The sequence below is a fragment of the Anguilla rostrata genome, chromosome 6 (genome assembly GCF_018555375.3).
Source record: "Anguilla rostrata isolate EN2019 chromosome 6, ASM1855537v3, whole genome shotgun sequence".
Classification (NCBI taxonomy): Eukaryota; Metazoa; Chordata; class Actinopteri; order Anguilliformes; family Anguillidae; genus Anguilla; species Anguilla rostrata.
This window is the reverse complement of record NC_057938.1, coordinates 20287484-20302646: the sequence shown is the minus strand read 5'-3', so window position 1 is coordinate 20302646 and position 15163 is coordinate 20287484.

Genomic DNA, 15163 nt, shown 5'->3' with positions numbered 1-15163 from the left:
ATCTCGGAAATAAAGGCCACATCTGTGCGTCCCTTATCGCGGCCGCCGCATCATGTGCGCTATGTCAGCGATAAGCTTCCGCAGCTCAGCGGCAACAAGGGGAGACTGTTTCCAGCCATTTACAGGAACATGCCCCCCCCCCATCTCCCTCTCCCATTTTTGTTTCATTCACACTGTGATCACCTAAATAGATATCGGAAGGCAAATGGGAAATAAAGACAAGTGCATTTGATTGGCTGCAGCTGAATACTGAAAAATATTCCGCATATGCTCATATAACTGTATGGGGAGCCAAGCCAAGCCCGTGCAGTTCCACGCTGTGGTCGTCAGTGGTACGTAAAGACACTGATGGACCATCTGCTGATAATCAATTTTCCCTGATATTGTCAGTTCTGGTGGGGTGCCACGCCACCGAAATTCCACAAGAGCTGCAAAATTGTATCGATCATCATGAGCAGGTGGTTAAAAAAAAAAAAAAAAACATTTTAAAGCCATACTCAAATTAAAAAGGCGTGCCTCCATTGCATGGGCTAGTTCATAAGCACAGTGTGAAAAGAAAAAGACCCGGTAGCCTTTTTCCCTATCACTGTGTGTGTCCACTGCTGATGGCTGCTGGATTGACAAACTCCGAGTTTCCCTTCCCCCACGCCAACGCCCAGAGAAACCACTGCTCTGGAACACTGACATGCTGATGTCAGACTCGAGGGTATGAGGGAGGCCCAGATTCGTCAGTTTGCTTCGCAGTGGCCTATCCAATGGCTGTCCACTCTACCGCCCTGAGTCCCCTACACCCACATCTCATTTAACGCGAATGACAATTTACTGAGTTTCACCCTAAAATCCCTTCTTTTGAAGGGGGGGAGGGGGGGAGTAGATTTCACCCTTTAAGGTGCAAGACCACAAATATGATTTTAATGAGCATTCTAATGTTGATGCAACAATCACTACTGGTAATTAAAAACAATTGTGTTCTAGAACACTGACTTTGACAAGACATTCCAAAAAACCGTACTCTTTAAAGGGTTATTTGTGCTAATGATCCACTGATTTTTAGACTTTTCAATATCAGATTTTGTTTGCCTTCTCACAAACCTCTCTGGTCGCAATCAACATTTCTCATGAATAATAACTCTAGACTAATTACACAACATTGAGTTAACAAGTATTGGCTGTTAAGTCTGTAGATACTGCATATTTCAAAAGCATTATCTAATAAAATATATAGTGGAATGTTAAATATTGGCGACATCTGAAATAATTTTATTTCACTGAACAACTAAACAATCAATCAATCAATTTCCCATGTCACATGATGCTTCACGGGGGAAGTAATTGGTTCCCTTTTACCACTATGATTTATACTACAGCATAATGATCAATGCATATCAACTGTAGGGTTAAAAGAAAAATTGTGCTACATATATTAAAATTAATGTAGCTTCACATGTAGGAGTACTTAAGAGTCATAATGTTTACATAGCATCTCAGTAGTTTGTGTGTTAACATATATTTACTTCCTCAGAATGTATCAACTGGATTATAATTCTGAAATAGAATCACCTGGATCCAATGATGTGCTGCAAACATGTATAACCAAATGTATATTTATATACATTTTCCCTCTGACAGACTCAAGCACTATTCCAGAGTACATGCAGGTACTTCAAAGCTTGGGTTTAACTTCACAAAATAACAAGAAATATTTTCATATATCTTTACTTACACTCATGGTTTCGACTTGCTGACTGCAAGCTAACATGCTTGCATATGGTCTCTGTAATTGCTTTAAATAGTGGAATGCCACTTTAATTTTTCATGCAAGATTACCACATAGTGTTATGAGGATCCATTTTAGATTGAAGGACATTTCTTGTGTAGGGTATTGCAGCTCTGATATGAAAAGTTTCAGAGGCCTATTTTTATTTTTTTAAATATGGTCCCTCTTTCCTTTCCATTAGGTCAGCAAACAAGCCTTTTTTAGCACTGTATGGGCTAGTGAATTTATCAAGGTGTCACAAATCAGTATTTATGCTGCCCAGGATAGTTGTTTCAATTTGTCTCTGGGATTTTATTGATCATTCATACTGTTATGATTATGAACACGGTTGGATTATTTTCATGAACTGGAACGTGCAAAAGATCCTGTAATGCAGAGGATGTCATTATAATACCTGCAAAATCTTAATAGAGATTTATTCAGGGGTATCAAGAAAGAACTCACTCAAGAGTTAGACATCAAAAACAATCAGTTGTAGCTGCATAGTGCAAAATGTCATATAAAGTGAACATTCATTTTTGGGATTTGATTTTAATCGAAGAATAAATACATGTTTATAAAATATCTGTTTCCATATATCAAGAGTAGGTACCCACAGTAATCATGGACATAGCTGTGTGGAATTACTGAGAGGAAAGCCTTGGTTGCCAGAAAGTTCTATCTTCCAGGTCATACAGCAAACACAGGCCGAAAAGCAAGTGAGCACTTGTTATGTCTTGTCTGCTACTGAACCAGACTTCTTGTTTTCCTGAACATATGAGTGAAAAACATCCACAGGGTTTTGGGGACCTACACTGCTGTTGCCATGCCCCAGCCACAATAACAGTGCAGTATGAGGTCTCGCTCATTGTGTCCTTTGCAGGGCTTTGACCGTAATCACAGAGGCTAACTGGAACCTTTTTGCTTTTGCTGAAAAGCATGCTGACCCACTATCCTGGCTGTTTGGACAGCAGTGACTGCGTGCCATATGGTGTTTTTGCAGGTTTCCGTATCTTTATGTCATTTTTATTTTTTTAGGTCATGATATTACTATGTACTCGCATCTGTTAAAAGAATATATATCTAATATCTGTTTATTAAATCAAGCTTTAAAGTCATTCTGATAACAAATGAAGCTATCAGGGGGTCTGGCCTATATTTATTGTATTATTAATCAATTTACAGTACTTGAAGTTTATTGCCATGGAACTTAAAATACTTCTTAACTGTAGACCATGTCTGAGGAAAAAAGCATCAGTTGAAATGACAAACTTAGAGCCAACAGCATTTGTCTCTGTGTGGCTGATCTGACTGATATTGTATTTATGTCAGTGTTTGGTATACACTCACCGGCCACTTCATTAGGTACAACTGTTCAACTGCAAACTGCACCCGTTAACGCAAATATCTAATCAGCCAATCATGTGGCAGCAACTCAATGCATTTAGGCATGTAGACATGGTCAAGACGATCTGCTGAAGTTCAAACCAAGCATCAGAATGGGGAAGAAAGGTGATTTAAGTGACTTTGAACGTGGCATGGTTATTGGTGCCAGACGGGCTGGTTTGAGTATTTCAAATACTGCTGATCTACTGGGATTTTCACACACAACCATCTCTAAGGTTTATAGAGAATGGTCAGAAAAAGAGAAAATATCCAGTGAGCAGCAGTTCTCTGGGCGAAAATGCCTTGTTGATGGCAGAGGTCAGAGGAGAATGGCCATACTGATTTTCAGCTGATAGAAAGGCAACAGTAACTCAAATAACCACTCGTTTCAACCGAGGTATGCAGAAGAGCATCTCTGAACACACAACACGTCAAACCTTGAAGCAGATGGGCTGCAGCAGCAGAAGACCACACCGGGTGCCACTCCTGTCACCTAATGAAGTGGCCAGTGAGTGTATATTGACAATGCAACAGAAGACTACTCAAAATGGATGTCCCTGCAATAACTTGATACCATATACCAAAAGGTAGATGTAGCTAACAAGTAACAAGGTTCATTAATTGGCTTGTAATGGGAAAAATGTTTTCCGGTCTCTCTCGCTCTCTCTCTGTCTCTCTCTCTCTCGCCTTCATTTCAGAAATGAAATAGCCATCTTTCTGCAGAATCTACACTAACAATCATTCAACCATATCTGAAAAAAAAATGTTTTTGATTTTAACTTTGAGCCTTGGCAATGAAATTAACCGACTATGGATCAGCAATGGCGGTACACAGTTTGCTTTCTCCCATCACTAATAGGGTGAGATTAAATGGTGGGCCAGCATTCCTCAGGGTACTGCTGCAACCGTTCCACATGTGCCCAGAGATTACAGTCCCCAACAGCTCTCTGCCAGTACTGTGTAGCAGACCTGGGTCAAATATACATTTGTTTTGGATTCAAATAATTTCTATGTTTTACTGATCTTGTCTGTCGTATTGGAACCAATGAAATACTGTCATTCCTGCATTCTGGTCCTATTGGCTTCTGGTCCTCAATTACACCAGGCAAGATCAATAGAGCACAGAAAAGTATTTGAATCCAAAAGAAATACATATTTGACCCAGGTCTGCTGTGTAGCTTGTAGTATGGAAAATCATCAATACTTCTGCAGAGGAGTGCATTGGCTGAGTGCAAGTCCTTCGTCTGTAGCGTTTTTCTTCTGTGGAGGCAGGTGAACAACAGAAACTGGAGTCAAAAACAATTGTAAAATGTTGTTGAATGTAAATTGATTGACTGGCAGCAGTTAAAAATGATTAAAGCCACTATTTTTAAAAATGTGTTTCAGATGTATCGGCTCCACAAGTTATTTATTTTATTTTTTTTTTTAATTGAAGAGCAAAACATACATTTTTTGTAAAGCTATAGTTTTGCTGTTAACCTTGACATTTCACACTATGAACTGAACCGTGTGTTAACCAGCATATACAATACATGTTGTTTCGTTTGAAGTCTCATGCACATATAGACTGTGACTTTTGTTTCTTTGTGCCTTTTAGATAAACTAAATCATTCAGACATCTGAATAATTCGCATGTACCTTTTCAGTCCTTGCATAGGCATGTTGGAAAAGTTTAATTGTTCAGGGTAATTAATTTTAATGTAAATTACAGCTTTCAGTCCTAGCTTTAACGTGAGTAATTGTTGTTATGACAGCACAGTGTGCCAGTTGTCTTTAAGCATTTTTATTTCCACATTTCAATGACAAAGATATCATGTGGTGCTTCTTAGACGATGACATTGACATGTGGTAGTTATTTAGTCATGTTCGCAATGACTGAAATTACACTATATGACACTCTATTATTTCATATCATATAAACGTAGGCTGCTAATGACTAATAATGCATTTTTTGTTAAAATTTACAAAGGGAAGAAAGGGCTATTGTGTATTTAAAAATTAAACTATGCTTCTTCATTGTTGGAGAGTGAGTCAGTATGGGATGTCACATGAATGTTGCATAAAGGGCCATTTTTATTATAATTTAATTGCAATCTCCATCAGGGAGAGTCGAGCGAGCATGTGATGGATTATCATAAAGTAACAACTTGAAATTTGTGATCATGAAGTGTCTATTAAGAGAAAGTGAATGCAAGGTTGTATTGAAGGTTGAAACGAAATATTTCAAAGTTTTGTGCAGGCAAGAACCATGATGCTCCTTCATGTGAGCTTCGGTGGGATCATGGCCACTGTTCCTTTACAAGAAAACGTGCAACAGCCCAACTCAAAGCAATGCATCAAATGTACATTTAATAATAATTTAGTGAGTTTAGCAATCAGAAAAATGAACTCACCAAAACACGTTTTATTAAGAAAAAAAAAGGTTTCACACGCATTCATTTATAAGTGAAAGTTCAGGACAAATAACGCTGATTGAATTATATTTAGGTTTTTGTTGTTTTTTCAAACACTGTTTAACCTTCCATTATCAATCAAGCAATGGCACATTACCCCAGGGGTCACTTGCAATCGCCTCCTGCAAATAAAAGCTGTGAAAGGTGAGGTTTGCAGCCTGCAGTTGGATTAAGCAATCAGCTGCTTAAATTGCATACATATTGAAAGCCTCGTCCAACTCATATTTAGTTTGTGTGACTTTTAAGCTTGTCACTCCACATCCAATGTGCACTCACTGTAGTTAATATAGATCCTAAGCAAGTGCAGGTCAATAGGTCTGATGTTCAATAAAAAGCCAGCTAACCTCTTATTCAAACTTTTTGAAATTCCTTAGTTCTGCATCACATAACTTGGCTAAGGAGCACCATACGGAGTAAAAATGTTTATGACACATTTGTACCATGTAAATCCTGCAGCTTTTGCAGCCTGCTCCATTAATTAACATTTTGCAGTCTGGACACCACACGGATGTCTGATGAAGGATGAGTTAGCTCAAGGGCTGTCAACAATGCAAGAGGTCAAAGGGCACACTTTGGACCTGAGCAAGAAGTAATCAAGATGAGGACAGAGTTTAAAGTTAGCGATTTTGTCTGGTTTTATCTCTGTCATTTTTGCTCACACTTAAGTTGCCTTTATTTTTCTATTGTTTTTATATTAATTGAGCATTTTATTACTCAAATGTTTTATTCTGTGTGCTTTTATGATCAATTATTTTATTTAGTTCAGAAATGTATCATGTATTCCTACTCCAGCTTGTATTACATAATTTCAATGTATTGTAGCAATAATTGATGTTGTTATCATTATTATTATTATTATTATTAATATTATTATTATTATTATTATTATCATTATTATTATGCAGAAACTGTTATTATTATTATTTCTACTGTTGGAGTATTCACAGGTTTAAGGGGGGATTTCTGGACCATCCCTTAACAAATTAGCCAGCTTTCTCCTAAATTCCAGCATACAGCATAAACTTGAATATATGTGAAAATCAGCATCAAATATGAAAACGAAAAGCTGAAACACAGAAAACCTTAAATTACTGACCAATCATATTTACTTAGGTAAAAAAGACCTACAGAAAGTATACCTACAGAAACTTTACTGTACACCAAAAGGTAGGTGTAGGTAAGAGATTAGAGGACTCATTTATTGGCTTGAAATGAGAAAGACCTTCAGTGGATCTCTCTCTCCCCCTCCCCCAATGTTGCATGAATTCTGATTTAATTTTATTTGTGTCATTAATGAGATTATTGCTTGAGAGAACAGGAAAAAACTGGCTGATTTGCTTAGAACACTTTGTGGGGGGGGGGGGGGGGTTATATTTTGAAGATGTACAAATGTACCTTGTCAAAGTTAGGAATTTATAGTACAACAGGAGGTTCCAAAATTACCTGCCCTGCTTGGGTTTGGGACAAATGTCTTACAAAAGCAAGAATCCCAACACATTACGGTTATCGTATCCAGTTCATAGCCCAATACTGCTATTTTTAAAGTCCTCACTGCTCATAGTCATACAGTCATACCATATGATAACAATCAGCATGTTTTATCATGTTGCTCTCCAATTTCAAAACAGTAGGGGGATTTTTTTTTGTTTCCCACAAGGCGAGTTTGAGTGAATCAGACCTGAATCAGATATCATAAAATGCAAAGGTTTTTCTTCCCTCAGGCTAGCAGCTATCTGTATTTTAATAACTTGATAGCCAACGTAATCGAAAACAAGCATATGATTTATGGGTCAATTTGGCAGAAACAATGTTCCAATATTAATTCTGCTTTGCCTAGACATCCCCTTTTTAGATGGCACATTACCCCACCACGCTGACAAACACAATGTCACTTCTGTCTATTTAACTGTCCATAGAACAGATGGAACAGCCAGATCATGAACCACACATCTTCACGGGTGGGCCCTAGTCTGTTTACTGTATTTTGACACAAACTGATATCCTCTCACTTCTGCTTTCTTCTCCCTTTGCTACTTTTGTAATCTTGTGTCTCAGGATAACCAGAATTGTAATTGATTTGCTTTTGTTTGACTGTCTGGCTTTATTTGATATCATTTTTAAAATGTCAGTTTAAATGATCTGATACATTTTCAGTGTTACTACCATAAGGTTTGATGAGAGCAACATTCTGGAGGTCCTCTGTGTCTGTAGGTTTTTGATGAGTTGCTGAATTAAGTGCTTAATTTAAGACATTGATTGGCACACCTTGTTTCATAAAATGGCTGCTTTTTGAAAGGAAATAACAAAAACCAATAGAGACTGTGGCCCTCCAGGACTGGAGTTTTAGACCATCCATCCATCCATTATCTATACCCGCTTATCCTGGTCAGGGTCGCAGGGGGTGCTGGAGCCTATCCCAGCATGCATTGGGCAAGTGGCAGGAATACACCCTGTACAGGTTGCCAATCTATCGCAGGGAGTTTTAGACCCTTGCCTTAGAATGGCAGAATGATTGTATAGTACTGACAGATTTGTGCTTTTGTCTCTCTTCAAGTCCTGTTGGTTCATGGGAAAATACACATCAGCACATGAGCAAAGCTTGGAATTTTTTCAACCACATGCATCAAGTCAAAGGGAGCTGCTTGCCAATAACCTGACTATAAATTAAAATTCATGTTTTGACATCTAGCTTTTAGTGTTTGTTGCTTAGTTGCTTGCTTTGTGTTGCTACTGTATATGGCTTGACACATATTTTAACTCATTAATTGGCTATTTGCACTTGTTATGTTACAGGAAGTAGTATTTCAACAGTCAAAATTTTAAATGGATTTTATCAATGAGACGTGTCAACAAGAGGATGTGCAAAGACAAGATTCTACAATTGATGAATTGATTGTGTTTTAAAGGTTCTCTAAATCAAAGACATTGACAGCTGTTAATAAAAGTAATAAGTGAATTTAAATAGATTACTGCCATGTTTCTTATAAAGTAATGTATGGAGGGACATTGCTTCAACATTAGCCCGGCATTACTACTAAAAGCTGTTAATGTCTGATCTTCAGTGGGGGAAAGTGGTATTTTTTATTTGTCAAATGATGTGTTATTGATTTATGTACTTTATTTATTCGGATATAGGGCCGATCCTGCCTTTCTGTACACATTAAGATCAAAGAAATATACTGTGCAAGTAATATTAATCAAAAATATTTTAACTACAACTGATATAATTCAAGCTTCATTAATTAAGAGTAGAATTAAAATGTTGCATTTTAACAACACTTTTGTATGTTTCTACATTGTCTTCATCAGAAAAGCCAGATTAAACATTTGATTTAAAAAATACAGTCAGGAATTATTAAAGGGACGTGTATGCATGACTGTGTGATCTGAACTGTGTCCTATGAGCCTAGAAAATGGACCCCCACTTAATGTTGACTTAAGCATGGGTAACTGTCTTACCGGGGCAGAGTTAGGCTCATATAAAGTGTGATGGCAATCAATGGGACCCTGATTCAAATGTACTGTATGCATAAGACAAGATGCTATGATTGATTAATTGATTGTGTAGTAATTAAAGTGAGTAAAGAAAATGAAAACAATCATTCACAGTTCCTCTGTTCTGATCCCATACGCGGGCTTTATACACTTTCTAAAGATCTTGGATTTAATCAAATTTTGTCCTCGACTTGAACAAGCGATATTTGTCATTACGTGGACATTTCTTTTTTGGTGATCGCTGAACTCTTCAAAGTGTAAGTTGTTAGTCAAAATAAGACACAGATATTGATCGAATCAAGGCTGATTTCCATTTTCTTGCAACAGCTGAACCCCTTGTGCTCTATTGTGTTTCACAAGTGTGTGAAAGTTTCCCCATAGGTGAAGCGTAAGGGCAGGTGCTGTCTGCAAGGTAGAATTAATCTGCTTTCCAGTCACGGAACCACAACCAACCATCTCTTTCAATAAGGAAATCTCTCTCTGCCTTGCGCTGCTATCATTTGTTTGACTTGCGTCGAGGACATGTCTCATTAGACTAATTTTATCTGCTCGAGGCAGTGTTTTGAAGCCTGAGAAATATTACAAGGAAACAGCCTTCACGTCTTTATTCTCTTAAGTAAATGGTGCTGCTACGGCACACAAAAAGCTCTCCCTACCCCTTTGGATAATGTGAGGGTTTGAGATTGTTTGAAGGCTACAGACATTGTCTGAGCCACTAAGTGGTGGGAGTGAAAAATCACAGTCAATCTTAAATGGGATACTATCAGGGATGCTGTCTTTTCCAATTTCTACCAAAATGGTGTGTACATTTCATGTTTTTTACTGAACATTCCAGGTGAACATAGCCCCCTGTTTCTTGTTTTAAATTGCACCATACAGAAAGCCAAGTTTAGGTATAGATTCAATTAACAGTCCTAATCTTTGATTTAGAAATTCATTAAAGTGCAAATTTCTTCTCCAGTTTGCAGATTGCATTTCTGTGATCACTGAAACCCCACCTACATAATTAGATTGGTTATTACGTGCAATGAACACAACTGGAGATGCTCAGTGTCATATCATTCAAACTTATGATCAATGAAAATGTGCCATCAACCTCGGATAGAATAAAACCAGGAACATTTCTGCCACTCCAGAACCAACCCCTATAGAAGGCATTAACACTCACCGGCTTATATATCAATTTGCCAATAAAAGAGTTTTTCAGCGCTACTGTGTCCATGAACCCTGAGAATGAAAGAGCCAACAGGACAGGGTGCCATTGGCACTCAGCAGCAGGACTCAGTGCTGCAGAGAAAGCGAGGATCTGAGAGGCACCTTTAACTGACAGAAAGCGTATTGATGAATGAGTGAGCGATTGTGCAGAAACCTACATTACGGGGGTCAGTCATTAAGCCAACTAATCATAGCAAGGAAGAGAAGACCTCAAAAGAATAGCCCATTAGAGGCCGGGTAACCCAGCTCCTAGATCACTTGAGCTGGCTGCGGTTTTGTTCCACCTGAGCTTGATAGCATAGTTTCATTGATTATTAAGAATATGAGCCTGGATATTCAGAGTCTCACTGGTGACTGAACTGAACATCTAGTGGCAGGTATGGGGAGTGAGAGGGTAGTTGCGTGCAGGCTGCCTATTGTGGTCAGTTTTACCCCAGCTCCAGAGAGAGGTGCCAATATTTCTGCCCCTGTGAAAGCTAGCCCACAGAATATCACCCGAGGTAAAACAGACCAAAACAAGCATTTGAAAACCAGCAGAACTTTCTGCCTTTTGAATAGGCCTGGAGTATATCCAGTACATAGTCACATGGGTCCATATAGCCTAGTATTTCATTATGTAGTTAGGGAGACTGAATGGAGCAAAACCCAGAACCATCTCTTGGACAGAATTGTCTACTCTGGAGGAAAATGTCGGACACTGACAGATTTTTCAGCATTTTGAGCAGGTTTCTGTGAAGTCTTCAAGTTCAGTCTTTCACTCTGTCCATATATTCCCCCTGCTAATTTATTTTTTAATCACCCATTGTTTAACAAGATTCACAGGGTCCTCCATTTAATTTACACTAAGCTTTTCCCATCATACTTTCAAGGGGCAAAAAGCTACCTGACCCAAGAATTAATTATGCATTTTCTCTTTAATCACCGCAACACATTTATGGCATTAATGATTATTTAAAACTTTATTAAATTATAATGAACAGATGTTCCTGGCACTGTCAGAAGACAATAGAACAAATTAGAATAGAATGACATTAGGGTCATTCCCTTTGAAAAACAACTTGGAAAATGGTCCCTTTTCACCTTTGCCCTTTTGATCTGAATAACAATTCCCTCAGATTTTTGCATGTGGGTGATACAGTTAAAGTTAATGCTCAACCTGTGTGGCTGAAGGTGCAAGTGGACCCACATCCGATTAACTGTATTTATTAAAGCTGCTTTTTGCACCTTTATTGTCAACCGTTTTTAATTAGTGCTGCTGTACGTTAATCCTGCGTGTAAATGCCTGTGAATAAATTGTGCTTTAGCACATATCCTGATTGTGAAGTGCCTTTTCTGATGGTTGTATTTTGGGGGTGATGAGCTATATTATTAATCATGTGCATCAAATTATAGTCAGTGGGGAGAAAGCCACTATCACATATTATCAGGGGTTAAATTAAGCTCTGCCTTCTTAAGCCCAAATCACACACTGCCGGAGCTCAGTTTTGGCCACTTCAATATGATTGATATAGATATATATTATGACTAGCAGGAAGTTTTTCAGGTAGGTAGCTCGGTCAACAGAAAACATATTGTGAAATATTAGCAAGCTGTTGTTTGAGATTTCTGTTGCTAATGTTACCTAGCTTGATCATTAGGTGTTATGTCTAAAATCATTCCACATATTGTTAGGTATCTATAATCGTTATCTACTAGTTCGCTAGTTTGGATACCATGTTATCTACATGGGGGGGGGGGGGGGTTTGCTTACACGAGTTTCAAATATCTACAAATATCTAAACATTGAAGCACGCATCCTAAAAACTGTCTGGGGAGCACACACCTGGGTAGGTGTGAAAATGACCCCAGAAGTGTTATAAAGTGAAATTCCACTTTAAGCAAATGAGATTATGACAATATTTGAAGGGCACATGTGTGCCATCAAGGCTGTGTATCAAAACTTTGGAAATTATGTGAAGAATTATTCATGGTGCATACACAATGGTACATTTTTCTTTTTGTTTTTTGTGTTTTGCTCTTCAGAGCCATCATACTAGCTAGAACCGCTGCTGAAACAGTTGTTTGACACCCCGTCAAAGGAAAACAGCAAGAGGCTGATATACTGACCAGGTGAAATACAATGTGATATGTCAGCTAGCAAGCTATTTGACTTGCTGTTCCTAAAATTAGCTAGATCGTTCATGAAAAATATTGTCTCCACTTCACACTCAACTAAATGTTGAGAACGTGTCTTCTCGTATGCTCGTCAATGCAGTTGGCCCTCCATTAGAGTTGTAGGACCCAATAAAATATGTCAGAAAGTGGGTCATTACCAGAAGATGAGCAGCCTATTTAGTTTGTACAGAGAGAAATGCAGCTGCTACCCTGAAGTCATCAAATGAAACTATCTGGAGTGTTATGAACTTAATGTTAGCTACTGATTCTATATTGTGAATTCATTCTAAGAAAGACTTCCACACAACTCAGAAGATGTTAACAAAGGGGCTGTGAATAGCTCTGCAACTACTGTTTCTACGAAGGCAAATTATAGTAGGTCAGAATGGAAACTGAGACTTACAGTAAATGACGTGATTCTAAACTTATGGTATGATTTTGACAAGTGCAGGCATTCTTTTTTTTCTTCTCAAAAATATTAACTTAGCACTTGCATGTATGTACATTTAAGTTATGGGTGAATGTTGACTGAATCCAGACTAATGTCATCAGTGTGACATAATGGGGAATTAAAAGAAGTATAATTAATCATCTTCCTTTCAAATTCTTTGTTAATAGGTGAAAACACCGTGAACTTTCAGTAAGTAACCTTGCATGGTGGTGATTTGAGACTTCCAAGTGATCATTCATGTCTCGTCATGATCAAGAATTCCAAACCATGTGATTCCAAAGAAAGGAAATAATTCATAAACACAGATAGTGTTTATTGTTTGAAAATTCTTTCTCAGACATTATTTTTGTGTGATTAAGTATGCATGAGTGCCTGTAGTGAGCGCATCCCCATTAATACCCATGCGTGCGCTATTTCTGAACATGTGCTATACCCTAATAAATGCAATACGCTATGACAAATTCTTTATGTACAGTAAACTTTGCATGATGCTTTATTGGCAGATTAAGTGGCACTCAGTTAACGACACTTAAATCTTTAATTTCAAAGTTTGAGTATTTGTCCATGTTCCTCTCAACGTTATTTTTAATTCACAAGGAGCAGAAAAGGCCTGAAATTGTTACTCAGTTTGGTTATGCCATTTACAGTAGTTTCCTGGACTCACTCACCAAACAGTCTTCTGTGAAAAAAAACAATAACACTCACGTTTATTTGTAAGTCATAGTTAAGGACAAATGTTGATTGAACCCAGGACATAGTCTCCGCTCTATTGTGGTCTGATGAGGTAGCTCTGGATTCAAAACAAACTTGGCGTTAAATCATAAAGGAAAGGTCAATGAGGGCCAAGGCTAGAGTGGTGGCATTGTAGCTGCCATCTTTAATCGTCTTTTTCTCTTCTCGGTTTCCCTTGTGCCCTCTGTCGCCTGGGCTACCCATTGTTCAACGTCAATTCAGGCTGCTCTCAGAGTCATTCCCTGTACATGAATTACACCCTCGTTCAAAGGATGGAGGGGGTCCCATCCTCACACTTGTTTTCAAAGGCACACGTCCTTTCTCTCTCCATTCTTTTCAGTGCTCCGACTCTTTCCAGGCAACTTGGCCACCATTCCCATCCATAAGGACAGATTCATTAGACAAAACAAAAGGCATTTGTCCTGCCTCCAGTTAATTGGCTCACTTGCCTTTCTTTGTGTCCAGCAGTGTGTGTGTGTGTGTGTGTGTACGTGAGTGTGTATGTATCCAGCAGATGTCCTCTTTAGTTTAGTGAATGGATTTTGGGAGAAAGGAGCACACTCCTGCTCATCCCAAAAATGAATGATGTTGTGATCTATACCACAGATTCTTTAGACTCACTAGACACTCAACTCTGTAAAGTTCTGCCACCCTACTGTTGAAGACAAAACATTTCAGGGTCTGAAAATACATTAAGGGGTTTGGCTTTGGGCAGTTCTGTGGAAAAAGATGCCCTGTACCTTAATATAGAGACTCCCGTTACCAGCTGGATTCTCCTGAAGCTTAGAAGCAGAGAGGATGGAAGGAAAGCAAGAGCTAGTGAGTCTAAAGAATGTGTCCACAAAGTGGCAGAATGTCTGTCAATGATGATTTGGAAATGTAAAACCAGCCTTGGTGTTGCCAGTGAGAGGCCACAGAAACACCGGGTCACTTGTTGTGTCTTCAAGATGCGCTATGATCACATCAATATTTAAACAACAGTGAAGGGCTTGAATTGGCTAGGCTTCTTTCAGAATCTCATCACATCAGGTCAATTTGTTTGATCATGAAATGTATTGAATCTCTTGGCTCTGCACTGTATTTGCTGGATAGATGTATGATATGAGAATATGAAATTCCATTAGCTGTTCTCTATATAAACAGCTTTCCTTTCATTTTTGTTCCTTTCAAATGTTTTACCATTTCAATATCATGCTGTTGACCTGGACTGCTGACCACTTTCTCTTTTTTTATTCTGTCATTTCAGCCCTCCAATTATGCTGTACAATATGCACAGCCTTTGTTATTCATTTTGTAAGCAAATGAAAAGGTGATATGAGCTAAAATCATATTAGAATCATTATGCAATAGCAGATGCAAACATTCAGACCTACAGATCTTATCCTTACTGATCTTTTCTGTGCAATCTAGAACATTTTACAGAGGCTGTCATCAATATGAAATATTAACAACAATACTTATGTTAGCATAAACAGAAGCATACACACAACAACAACAGCACACAGACACACAAGCACTCAC